Source organism: Hetaerina americana, unplaced genomic scaffold (genome assembly GCF_022747635.1).
Source record: "Hetaerina americana unplaced genomic scaffold, ioHetAmer1.1.p SCAF_6, whole genome shotgun sequence".
In the NCBI taxonomy this organism is placed as follows: Eukaryota; Metazoa; Arthropoda; class Insecta; order Odonata; family Calopterygidae; genus Hetaerina; species Hetaerina americana.
In genome coordinates this window covers 78,357,304-78,371,282 of record NW_027287205.1, presented here as the reverse complement: position 1 = coordinate 78,371,282, position 13,979 = coordinate 78,357,304, and the positions used below count along the sequence as shown (strand labels likewise).

The 13,979-nt window shown below is 38.0% G+C and overlaps 1 protein-coding gene across 3 annotated transcripts in view; it reads left to right on the top strand.

The window, feature by feature from the left end:
• The window catches only part of LOC139695051 (lachesin-like), a 1,045,117-nt gene that overhangs the window by 361,315 nt on the left and 669,823 nt on the right, over positions 1–13,979 (top strand). The window lies entirely within an intron of this gene.

Below are 13,979 nucleotides of genomic sequence, written 5' to 3'. Positions count from 1 at the left end.
AATATGAACCATATCGTAAAAATTGGATTTCATATCCAAATTAATTGCCCCCTTAATTAAAACCCCCTTAATTTCATGTTTTAAGAGATGTATATTTTATAGTCCTCGTTACGATCGAATTATCATCTTCATTCCTTACCTTCCTTCTGTTTTCCGCACTTTATTTCTATCTTAATGTGAGGCTGTAGGAGGGATAAAGAATTAAGATGTTGATTGATGAAACAGCGACAAATTAGGGATGTTTACTTCGAAAAAATTGGTATTTGGGTCAAATGTAGCATTTTTTTGGTGCTGAAGCAAAATGATATCAGTATAGCAAGGCTGACTTTCTGAATTGTTACCTGCGCAGTTTCATTAGCGAGTTGTGTTACTTCACTTGTCCGTTCGGTGCAGTGAAAACAGTTTGCCATTCTGGGCATGTAATCCCAGCGAATGAATTGGAGGGGGTGGCTTTATTGTCTTTACAGATTACTGGGCCGTTTTCGATTTAGCCAAGAAGAACAACCGAGCTCCTCACAGGTTTCTGAAGTTTTCGGACAGGAGCTTTCGTACTAATTGCTTTGAGTTTGCGTCTTGTCTTCCGGAATTTATTCATTTCACTCAATTGGCATCCATTTAGGGAAACTCCCTAACTAGAAGATTTGAAAGCTTGTTCTCCTTGAGAAACATTTTACACGCATTTGGAATTAAGTAAATTGTCTCGGTGATTGAAGTTGGTTTCATTCCGCCCTCGTGTTTATTTTTCGACGCATTTTTGAGCGAATCAATATGGCTCTACCAGCTGAAACTGAACTGATTTCCTATTAATAGCGTATTTGCGTGTGCATCTAAGAATAACATTCTTACTTTCAGTGAGCAAATACGTACAGCGTACCACTCACCTTACATGCTTACTTAAGGAGAAAAATATTTGGAAAATATTTAGATGCTTTAGGCTTGAGGAATAAAATGCTGAGCATCAGAGTTTACTACCATTGTCCAAAAATTTCAAAGAGACGATTCCTTTAAAGCTAATTTTATCTTATTCTTTGGCATCTTGATTGTTTTAAAATTCGCGCGCCCGCATTCAAACATATGGTATATGACTGTGTAACACATTGATATTTCACAACTAGTACCATGTATTTTGTTGGTACAGGGCTAAGCAGATAAATACGCCTTGTAGTAAGTTCGGCTACAATTACATTGAATGTAAAATTCTTATTTAAAAATATATAGATATACAAGTGCATTCATTTTCTCTTCTTATTAATGGACAATTTACGTAAGGAACAGTATTGTGACTTTTTTTCTTGATTCAGTAATGGGGAATAATTAGCATTGCCGATTCTGCCATTCGTTGGATGGCAACATTTGGTAACTGCGGTTGCGATTCAGAAAAGACAAATTCCATGCCAAGTGAAAAATCCGTATTTTTAAATTATTCGTTCATGCGTAGAAACCATGAGACTATTATATAAATAAAAAATGAATGCCTAGTGAATTCACAGGGACCATTAATCTATATTATATTTATGTATCCGGAAAGTCGGAATTGGTAAACAGTACACTACTTCCCTTGGAGAATTATAAGACTATTTTGGAGCATTAGAAAACGAACAACGAGCATGTTATTAGTTTTTATATTGCCAGTACATTGCATGCCTTTTAGTAATATCAATAAAATAAAAAGGATCAGCTAGTTCCATATACTCAATTTCTTTCAACACTGACAATAGTGTTACATAATCGCCCCTGAGTCGTAACTAAATCAATGCGCGATGACATATTTCAATTTCATAAAAATATGTTTATCGTCGTTTATTTGTCCAAGGAAAGTTTAAATTTATTTAATAGCAATATACCCTCCAATTAGCTTGGCAATTATGCTAATATTATTTCTGTTAGAACTGAATAGAGTAATTTGATGCATTATGAGATCAAATTCGCGTGGCTTCTGGGCGTTTTCAGTGTCCAGAAAATGTCAATATTGCCAACTTATTGTAAGAAATAAACGATTGCAAAAGAGCAACGGATGGATAGAAAATCCTTTGGTATTAAGTTTTGTTTTTAAAATGACATAGTAAAATGATCAGCCGGACTATTTATTCTATTAATTTAAAACATATTCAACGCCTACGAGTTATGTGTGGGTAAAATGATGTCAAATTACATAGATTCTGTCACTTCTAAATTTAATAAAGAGCTCAAAACTGGATATATAATTTACTATAAGAATACGTATATAACATAAGCTTTCAAATCTTTAATTCAATAAAAGAAAGCTCGTTAATTGTCCTTCTTTTATGCAAGCGGGAATTCGTAATACTTGTATTTCATAAAAATGTAAAAATTGACAAATCGGATTTTTTTATTAATCGGGAAGGAGATATATTTCAACCACGAATGTGTTTTTTTACTCTTCATAAATGACTACAAGTATCTATCTCTACGCGATATTCAATGTTGGTTCATCTAAGAACACATATTTACAGATTGAATCGAAAATGAGATCAGATTAGTGATATTTTGTATCATTTTTGAGTCAGGTAATATCTTCATATGTCAGGTATATTCCTTCGAGTGTTTACATACTTTTCAAGAAATTAAGATATATTGCTGTGATATTATTTGTAATTATCTTAGTTTGCCACCTTTACGCTCAAGTAATTTAACGAAAAGCATAGATTGATATACCAATGTTTCAGTTGCAGTCTAAAAATATGAATCGTATTTATGAAAAAAATCTATTACATTAAAGTCTTTTCAGAAGAATTCAAGTAAATATCACGCCTTAAATTAATTTTTCTTCATCGGTCATTACCTGGAAGTTGTTTGGACTTTATTTCAGCAGTAAAAATGACATAGAGTTCAGCCCTCCTTCCATTATTTTGGGAAAAGCTGCAGGATACCCACTTCTGGAAAGATTCTGCAGGTGTTTCAGCTTGCGTTGCGCGGGTGACAGATTGCGTGGTGTGTTTCACGGGAAAACATGACGTGTAAATTGTAATTCTTGTTCCTCTTCCTTTGAATCCTACTTTGAGTTAAATGACACACTGCGCTGGTTTTCATGTGAACATTCCACACCTCCCGGCGTCACCCTTTGCTGAAAAGCATCACTCCTAAGTTTCAAGAGATTCCTTTAGTCTAGAAACAGTGGGAGCACAATTAATTCCACTTTGCTACTATGAGCGAATCACCTCTAGCATGCTCTCACGAAAACGCCCCTCTTCTTGGGTGTGGGCCCTGGAAAATTCTCGTGCATTTCAGAGGCTGTATGAATGATGCAGATAAAGTTCAATGAGCATTTTCAAATATCAGGCGAGATGTTTCGTGCCAGCTCACACATATCCACGTGGATAATTTCCACTCTCCAGCAGCTGTATGGTCGAGACATTTCTGGCAGGGATTCCTTCACATCCCCTGCTGCTTCTTCCAGGACTTTGAATTTTGCTTCTACCCTATCTGTGGAACGGTAATCTTCCGTCCACATATTCTTGTCGGTGGAAAGGGAAGTTAAATATTCAATAATTTTCAAGCGCATAATGATTATACTGCTATTATCTGCCTTGATTACCGCGTTGAATAGTAGTTACCGTAGCGTTACTTATGAATAGTCATCGCAATAAAAATGTAACATTTGGAATAGTGAACGGAACACGCAATCGCTGATCGTTGAGTGAACGAATCAGGCCAATGTTTTGATTCATCACCATGTTACGAATGTGAACGAGGAAATGAGTGCTAGTAAAGAGATACGCTTTCCTCTCTTCGAGCTTTTGGCGGAAGCACGGGAAATATTTACATATAGGTGATCTCGCCCTCACAAAGTGGAATATCGAATGCGAAAAGAAACAAGCTTCAAAATTTCTCTAAATTATTTAGCCCTGCGATTCACGTGGCATCAGTCGAGAGAGAGAGAGAGATATCTGGAAATATTGAGCGAAATCCCAGGGGAATAAATAAAACGACCTGCTTCCCAGTGGAAGCATACCATGTAGGCATCGTCAAACATATAGTATACAGGACCGGAAGCAGCTAAGTGAAATCCTTATAGGAGGGCCAAAACATGTGATAAAAATTAAATAAAAAGTACTTGGGTTATTCTGAATTCCACCTCAAATTGCCTTTACATTTGCATGGTCGCCTGTTTGCAGGTGACACCTTAGAATAGTGTTTGACACTGGAAGCCCCGGTGGCGGTGGAGTAACGTCCTCGACTGCCAGCCCAGAAGTTGCGAGTTCGATTCCAGCTTGAATGGGTTTTTCCCACTCAAAGTTTGAGTGATGGTTACAGTCGATTTTTGTCTTATTTTTACAAGTCAGATGTTCCCAAAGTGCTTTTTTTGGACTAATGTGAAAAAAATGTCATCTTTGGATATCGTGTGTCTGCCAGTGACCTAATTTCGTGACATGTCTTTAGATATTCTGAATTCTTGCCACTTTTTTCAAAACTGCACATTTACAAAAATATTACAATATTGATTATGACTACAAAGTATGTTTTGCCGTGAATACTTTCACCTCTGTCGATGTTAGCCATTATTTGATGGATAGCCATCGGTAAATAGCTACGGAACTTCATTACCAACCTTAGTGATTTTTTTTTCATTGCGCCGCTCGTTTGAATACAATTTTCATAAAATAATTAGAACTCATTTACCCAGTAATTATTTAGTGTTGTAAAACCTAAATACAATGAGACATTAACTATATTTTAGTTAATTTAATTTTGGTACACTATTACTTTCATTGTTGAAATTAGAACTCAATTAATCCATGCAAGTTGATTAATTTATTACCCACAACACCAAAAACTTTGTGTGGATTTTTATTTTAAATAAAGTAGAAAACTTTCCACTAAATATATTCTAAGGTAATTTTATGTGTGAATCAAAATAGTTAATGGATTAATATGATAATGTAAATCATATAATCTCGGGATAAATAATTGCTGCTGTTTCTCGTTGCCTTCCTCCATAAATGTTTATTAAGGTGACACCATCATTGAAATGGCCACCCCATATGGATTAGGGCTCCTTGAAATATCGGGTCTAAGGTTTTCTTACTTAAGGATGCTTATATTTAATAGGTGTAAAAATGTCCAGGCATTACGCAAGATTAACATAAATTACTGGCGCCGTTGAAGTCAATTTCAATCTCCATTCATTTGCATTTATTCAGTCAAGTATTACCTATTACAGGTAGGATTTTGGTGGGCAATAATGATTATTTCACTCTATATATGCAGAAAACTATCTCTTTTTCACCCTAAACCATTGTTTTCTAGGTTTATTGATAACTTTTTTCTTTCTTTATACTTCCTAAAAGCCTAAAATTTTCCTTTATCCATTCTGATTTCATAAACACTCTCTTTTCTATTACTGCCTTCAACATCCCACTCATTACCTTTCATTTATTTCCTTATTCTTCTTGTCCTGCTTCTTTCGCATGTCCTTTAGCAGCTTCCTCTCGTCACCCATCCCATCAAAAACCTCTACGTTTGCCTTTCTCTCCATATAAATAATTTCTCCGTTATTCCCCGTATCTACATCCCAAAAGCAATCTACGCTCATCCTCCATGTCTCAATGACCAAGTCTCACATCCATAAAGTGCTTTGCATTCCATGCTTAATTCTTCGGCAAACATTTTTTTAATAACTTCAGATAATTTACTTGTCGTCAATTATTTTCCAGTTATATGCTTATTCTTATTATACTAATAGTATTACTTTCTTGACCCGGTTTCTGTGCGCACTTATCTCTTAAATGTCTGCGTAAACACATTAAACAGCTGATCCTCTTTTAGTTTATTTTCACCAACTTATAAAGTTTAAGCTTGTTGTCCGATTTATGGAGGAGGTCTCTATTGTAGTTATTAAAAACTAGGATACGTGTTTTATAGATCAAAAACTTGGTCAAAAAGAGGATTTCCAACCGCTTAAACCTCCTTCGGTTTTAGTATTTTTCCTAGTGGCCAGATTCAATGGCCAATTAGATTTTTATGCTAAGTAGAACGCTGCCGATTCCGTAAGAAAACTACAACGCTAAGAAAAATGCTGAGCGTCTGTTAAGCAGTCCGTTTTGAATTAATATTCCATCCAATCAGTAAATTGCATGTGCGAGTTAAAACTGCGGATAGAGTGTGCGTAGCACTGGCGGAATTGTGACCAGATCCCCTTTAAAAACATCAACCCTCGCCGCAGGAAGTTATCCAGCGGGACTAATTCATTCTCCGGCTGGAATCTGGCGTGTTTACATCGAGCGCATTAAACTTCGAATGCGGTGGCCGTCACATACGTACGGACGAGATTATTCTCTGCTCATTACGTTCTCTCGCCGCGTGTTCCGGCGCGAGAACTCCTGGAGGTACTAAAGGCCAGGTCGCGGCGCATGCGCAGTGCGGTCAAGAGTGTGCATCTCGTCCCTGTCCCCGGCGACTGTGCCCCGGGATCAAGTGCAATTGCTTTTCGGGCAAAATCATGCATAGGAATGAGCAGGGAGGGGGTATAAAAGCGCCGGCGGCGGACTCGATGCCAACGGCGCATCCGTCTGGAGAGGATGCCTCGCTTGCTTGCTTGCTTTCGCCCGAGGACTGGATTGGTGAACTTAGAAGGGGCAGGTAATGGGAGGAAGAGATGGGGTCCGCTACATAGGTAAGAGCAGCCGACGCAGACAAGAGCTCGGGTGTATTAATGAAAACGCGGGCAGTGGGGTTCGGTTCAAGGCGGAAGGATCGCGAAGAAGGAAAAAGGATTGGATTAAGGAAGGGAACTATATTGGTGTTTTTGAATATGCATTTTGGGGATTAGAACGTCGATTCTCTTGTTTGAATAGGTGTTCCGTGGTGGAAGGGATTTCCCCCTCACACACACACACACATACAAAACAAAGGCGATTACCTCGTCGTCTATCAGTCAGATCGGATATTCCGGTTTAGCAACTACGTCCTGGTCAGGTGCTACACACCGGCAAGCACGTAATTACAGAGGCGATTCGTAAACAGGCCATCAATTTGCTGTGAAAGTGGATACTTGCGTAAGATTTGGACAAGTTTAACACAGTTGAAAATTAACGGAAATGATTTGAGAGTTTCTATATAAATGGATATTCCATGAGTTACCTTAGGGAAAAATAAACAGGACGTAAAATTGAATGCGGGTTATATTGAGTGGCAATAGATATCTGAAGACAAAATAGTGGAGACCCCAAAATAAATGTCTCAAGGCGTTTAATAAAAGTAGATTTGTCACTTAACTCTGAGCTTAACGGCATTCCTCCGCGTGAGAATCTTCATCAATACACATATCCAGTGAGTGATTTGTTTATGTGATAAGTACGTTTTTTCTCCAAAAATAAGATTCATTTAGCAGTAATGATAGCCACGGTGTGGTAATGCGTTTTAATAAATTGAAAAGTCAATTTTCCATACTGCATACATGTGTGTGTAATGCAACAAGGTTATTTCGTATTTATTGAAGTAAGTTTCGTTTCTGGCCATCATTAATTTTGGCCAATATGTTTTACAAGTTGAATTATTATTACTCTTATCGTATTCATTACTCCCTAAAGTAAGGTATGTATTGCAAGTCCCTGGGAGTATTATAGTTCTCTCTCATGTAAAATGAAAATGGAATATCTGGAATGAGAGGCTATTATTAATATGGTCCTAGAATGTTTGTTGGGCGTGTTGAATTCCTTTATTCTAAATTTAAATAGAAAAACTCATCCTGTATCGGATGTCTAACTTTCAATATTTTTTCTACATTTGAAGTCATAAAAGGTTGTTTCGTATATTCCCAGCGACTTTTTTGTCACAATAGTGGTGACGAAGCTCTTCGCCCGCCGTTTTATTTATAAAATCACTCGTTGATTAGTATGAACTTCCATTTCTAATATATTGGCCATTCATTTCATATTCTGTTTAGTACATATTTCAAAGTTAAAATTTCATAATGGGTTTTTGATTGGCAATGGGATGTTAAAGAACGTGATTGTACGTCTGGGATGCGAGGGAGGGTTAGGAAAAGGCAGTTAGACGGAATGAAGGGAGGATGGAATGAATAATGCGGCGTTGAAGCAGGGTTTATTTAGTGTTGGATATCAGGTTGTCTTTTGATAGGAGATTCAAAGCAATGTGCCGTTAAACAGTTTCGTAGTCTTGTGCAAAACCTACCTTAAACGGTCGAGTAATATTGATAATATTCTGCGCTCAAATTTATTTAGTTACAGATCACAATGTCAAGCTACACATTTGTGTGACATAAAGATTTTACCATTTACCATTTCTTACCTAATCTTATAATTGCAATAATTTGCTCCATAATTTTGTGATAGAGGAGATTGGCGTGGAGTCGTCACAAAAAAAGTCCCTGGAAACATTAGGGTAGAACAAGGATTTGTATTATAAATGTATATTACAAGAGCAATCATCCATGGATACGGATTGGTCGTGTCTATTTATTGAAACGCTCGAAAAAATCTAAATGGTTAAGATGATAATATCGCACAATAGCACAAAACTTTACTGTTGATGCTGCTCAACTTAAAAAAATAAATCGCTACGCAGTTGTTTTTTGCGGCATTCTCAGATATCTTCTCAAGGAAAACTTTTGGCAGCTACTGCGTTGCCATTAATATATTCCATAAGAAAAAAGAATCCTCAAGGAATCTAGATATAGACCCAAAGAGTGTAGTTCGCGTAGTTTATAGAAAATGTTTGTGTATCCAAATTTGATCATGTTTCTATAAATTGATTTTAAAGCGGCAAATTTCAAATAGATCTATGCATAAAAAATATATTGAGAGTGGTTCCAATTTTAGTTTCCATTCGACCACGAATTGTACGGGGGAAGAACGTTTTCCTAAACTCAAGGAAAATTGTCTCCAAGTCTGGAAGTCAGTTTCGGTTGTTTTTCTTCGGGAAATGTTTCTTGTGGGACCTTGTTATTTTACTTCTCACGAAAAAAATAATGCCAATGCTTTCTAATATTCTTAGCTCGTAGAAATAATCGTCTCCCCATGGCGAGCAACCTTTCTTGAGTCTCTTAGGACTTTCCTACGAAAAACAATTCATGTATCGTATGTTTTTTTACTTAGGATGATTATTAAAATTGACATCACTGTGAGTAGCTGTCGTTTTGATTTCCATGACTTGGAGTAATTTTGAGTAGGTAGATGATAAATTTATCAATGTACTTATGAAAACATTATTAGAGTCGATGTGTATAATGATGGTATGATCTCAAATACGTGTTTCTAGTGTCGAAGCACCAATCGATTTATGAGGGTGGGGGAAGAAACTTACCTCTACGATTTATCTGCTCACAATCGGTCTCTAGAGTTCGTTATCTGTGGAATCGGGCAGATGCTTGATAGATTTGCACGGCGTTATGCATTAATAAGTCATGCTCAAACGGAAGACGGAATAAGTGACCGCGGAGCAATAAGGCAAAGATAGTAAAGCACAGACAATATTACAGCACGGTCGTGTGCTTCCGTAAGGGAATCTTTTAGTTAAAAAAAAATTAGAGGGATTCGAAATGTTTTGAAAAAAAAACCGCCAAATTGGTAAACGGAAACGGTATAAAATAATGCATGCATTGTTTACTCGCGTGCGAGCGTACTCAGGAGAGTGGAATAACCTCACTCGAAAATATTTCCCCATGCATTGGGAGGCGTGCGTTTCCTGGGAAGATGAAAGGGACTAAAATATTCTGCAGAGCGTGCGAAGGTATTTTTGTGCAGGGTTGCCCCGGGAGGAGGGGGAGGGGTTGGGGAGGGAGGGGTGAGGGTGGTGGTGGGTGGTAGGGGATGAAGGCACTGATGTATTCCATTGTGCCCGCCGCGACATTTGATTTATTTCGTCCGAAAAATGTTTCCATATTTTAAAAAAATGTGTATAAATTCCTCACTTTGGTCGAAAGTGGGAGGGATGGATGGGGGAACTGGTTTGGTCGGAGGAGGGGGATGGAGGACGGGAGTTAGGAGGACTGGCTTCTCGAGCGGGTGGTTTTCTTCCGCGGGAGGTTGATAGGTATGAAATGGGGATGCTGGGAGGGCGGGGGTGGGGAATGTAGGGGGATTTTTCAGGGAATTTGAACACCCCAACGCCGTACTCCCTTTCAATAATTCCCTCAGCCTTCCGCTACCTCCGTCTTCCTCCCTTCCCACTCCCCCCACACCACTCGGTTTTACCCCCAAAACAACCCCCCCTCCCCCCCCAAACTCAAACTCTGCCCCCGTACCCAACCCCACCCTGCTCCGCAATTCTACATTCCAAACCTCTTCCATCTATTCCACCCTCTTTAAATAATCTATGCATTGCTTCTCGCGCCATCTCCTGCCCGATACGGAAACTCTATATTTCTCTTTTCTTCCCTCTGTTTTGGTCTCCGTCCGCTTTTTTCATGTCCCCTTTGCACCGCAGTTCTCCTCTCTCCTTCTCTCCTCTTCCGTATTCTTTCCTTATGGTTTCGCTTTTTTTCTCCCCCCTCTCTCTCTCTAGCTCTTTCTCTTGTGCCCTGTTCCCGGTCACCATTCCCTTTCTTCAACTCTCAATCTCGCATAAATCTGTCTTCCCCACACCGCTCAAGCCTGTGCTTACTTTCTCTTAGCGTTCCTTTACTTTCACTGCCGACTCGCAAGCTTATTCCGTCTAGATGAAAACATATCCTCCTGTCTTGCTCCCTTTGGCAGTTGTGGTCAATTCTATTCCCTGCCGAAACCGTCGTCGAGGAAAACAAGTACATACTTAACCGTTCACATAAAAATGCGTGTCAATGCATTTAAAGTTTATATGTATCATTGCTTGTGTAAGTGTCATCTTTCATGCAAACTCACAAAATATTTTATTAGTTTTTTAAGTATTCGTTAAATGAAAACCTGTTTTCTTCGGAATGAAGAATTAGGATTGGAATATGAAGGTAAATTTTATTTTTACATAGGTGGAATGCACCATAACCCTTTTCAGCCGTATCAACATTCACCATTAATCAGCATTCATCATTAACAAAATATATGTACACTAATACATTGATTCGTTAAAGGTATATGTTTCCGTGCTAAATATGTACAGTCGCATTAGTTTAAACATGCTTATAATATTTTTTTAATTATTGGTTTGAATAAAAAAATCTTTAAACAGGAACATTTCTGGGACCAGAAACGGCACTTGAAGAGAAGACTGTGGTATACAGATGAAATATTTAAACCCATTAACTCATAAAATTATATTATTGTCATTAGGTTGTTTACTATTCAAAGAGGTTTTGGATGGAAGAATACAATACAAATACATGGGTTTCTAAGCCTCTTCTGACTAAAAATAGCCCGGTGGACGATAGATACTACAATAAACACTTCTATTCCGCACATTACTCCCTCCCATCATTCCGTCCAACGAGCCTATCTTTCACCAACCGCTTCCTTTCGTTCCCCCCTCTTATCATAGCCCTCAGAATTCCATCGGCAATCAAAATGATCTCAATCCACCATTCCTGTATATTCTTTTCGATAGCCTTTAACAATCCTCTCTCCTCTAACATACCAGTCACGAGTTTTCCATTCTGTCAATTTTATATTTTTCATCTTTCTCCAAACTCATGCTTACGTCCAACACAAAGCGATCCATACCAAAGTTTTCACTATTTTTTCTTTACTTCTATACTCAGCATCTCTATCCTCTACCTCTATCTTCCTCCTTGGGAAGGTTTCTTTGCTCAATTCGTAAAGGAGTTTTTCCTCTTAAACTTTTTCTAGTTTTGACTATCCTCAACGAAAAAATTGCCAAAGTAGCTGATCTCTTCCTCCTGCACTCATAAAACCTATGTATACTGATGAGATAATCTAGAAGTTTTAAAAACTTTGTCTTTCATTTGAGATTAAGCCAATAACTTCGGCCATAATGCACTCAAACATTTCTCATATTTCAATAATAACGGTAAAAAATGTCTCGCGTTCCCTTTCAAGTATATGGGTAAAAATGAATACAGAAAGTTTTTATGGATTTCTTCAGTAATTATTGATCAGATTTAGTGCCTGCTCCGTCGAATTTGAGTTGACTGTATTTATCTGTCGTTGAAACAAGGTGATATGCATAGATTGGAGGCTTTTGAAATGTGGTTGTGATTAATTATGGAAAAGAAAAAATTACAGAGAGGAAGACATACGAAATGCATTATGAGGAATGAGATAAAATTGTTGGAAGAAAGAGGGGGAAGGAAAAATGGTTAAGATTGGATACATAAAACACAATAATTAACCATTAGGTCGGTCTCAAAGGTGATAGTTGACCAAGTACCAAACAAAGCGGCGTGTGAAATTAACACTTCAGGGCAGGAGGGGGGTCCCAGCGCCTCAGTTTCCCCGGAAGTGACACAGATTGTTTGCCCAGAGGCATGCTTGGGCCCCCAGGATCAGTAGCCCTACGTTCTACCCCTAGACTCACACGTCCCCCGACCGGCATTATGATGCGGAAGATTGTATTTGAGGGGAGAACATCAGGCAAAGAAGCGGTAGGAGTAGGTTGGCCATGTTCGACGGAATGTAGGGAGGAATGAACTATGCGCAATTGAAGAAGAAATAATGGTGACGTCATATCTAACTCATTTTTTTGTTAGTAGAGGTGAAGAAATACTATAGTATTATTTGGGCGTTATGAGACGTTTGCGTGAAGCAATTCGCCGAAAGAGACCAGAAATGTGGGCAGAAAACTCGTGGATTTTGCACCATGATAACGCACCGTCGCACAGTGCTATCATTATTCGTAATTTTTTGACGAAAAATGCAACAAATACCATCCAACGGCCACCGAATTCACCTGATTTGGCTCCCTGTGACTTCTTTCTGTTCAATCGAGTTAAAAAACCATTACGGGGAACGCGTTTTAGCAGCCGAGAGGAAGTAATGGAAAAATCGCAGGAAGCACTGATGGACATACCGAAAACCGACCGTAACTTTTGCAAATGTCAAGTTATGACACTAAGATTTAAAGGGAATATCAACAACAGATGTACCAATTTAACAAAAAAACAGAACTCAAATCGGAACGATGGGAGCGCCACACGGTGGTTATTCCGGGAACTTTTTGATCAAGGTAGTATACCACCTTTCAGTCTTGTGGCTGATGAAATGTTTGTTATGAAATGTTAAAGCCTGTGTACATCGAAAACCTACTTTAATGGTAGTCTTCAGAAAATAAATATTAAAAAAATCGATTGACTTGTGAATTTGCGTCCTATCCCTAACTCAGGCAATTTTCTTTTGCATCAGTCACGATTATAAAGCAAGCGTCGAAGATTTTCTATTTCGTTCGCAGCATTCAAGAGGGGTACCTGGCGTGATCGTTGTGAATAGAGTCTGATCCAGCTAATATAGTCGGGGAAAGACATTTATGGAACTGAGAAGTTGTTATCCAACTAGTAATAGTGCTTTTCATAGAAAGTTATGTAATTAACTAATTACAAAAAATATGAAGTGGCAGTTGGTCTTATGAGAGCATTAGAGTTTTATTTCGAAGATATTTCCAATCAGTAAACAGCATTTTCCCTTATTTCTCCTCAGCACTTGAATATTTGCCAGATTCTCCGCTGATTACCTTTCTCGTCGATTGGATGACTATAAAAAGGATGTGATTTTTTGAGGAAAACTTATATATTATAGATAATTAAGTGAGATGGTTGTCCTTTCGTCGATTAGAATTATCTTTTCGAGGCTTTCTATCAACATAACCCAACAAAGGCTTTATTGATGAGTTCGTTATACACAAGGTGTGATCAAAAAAAGACCGGACTGAACTTGTCCGCACCCAATTGGCGGTGTAAAATTCTGGCTCCTCTACTTACATAGCTGTCCTTTCAATGAATATTTCGGTCAAGTTTTATTATTAATCATTAAAATAAAGGAGAATTAACCTTCAGTTTAATCCAAAAATTAGCTTTATGATGACTGATTAGAATTTTTTGTGTAGACCTGAGGGTATAACGGCATAAAAATTGGGTT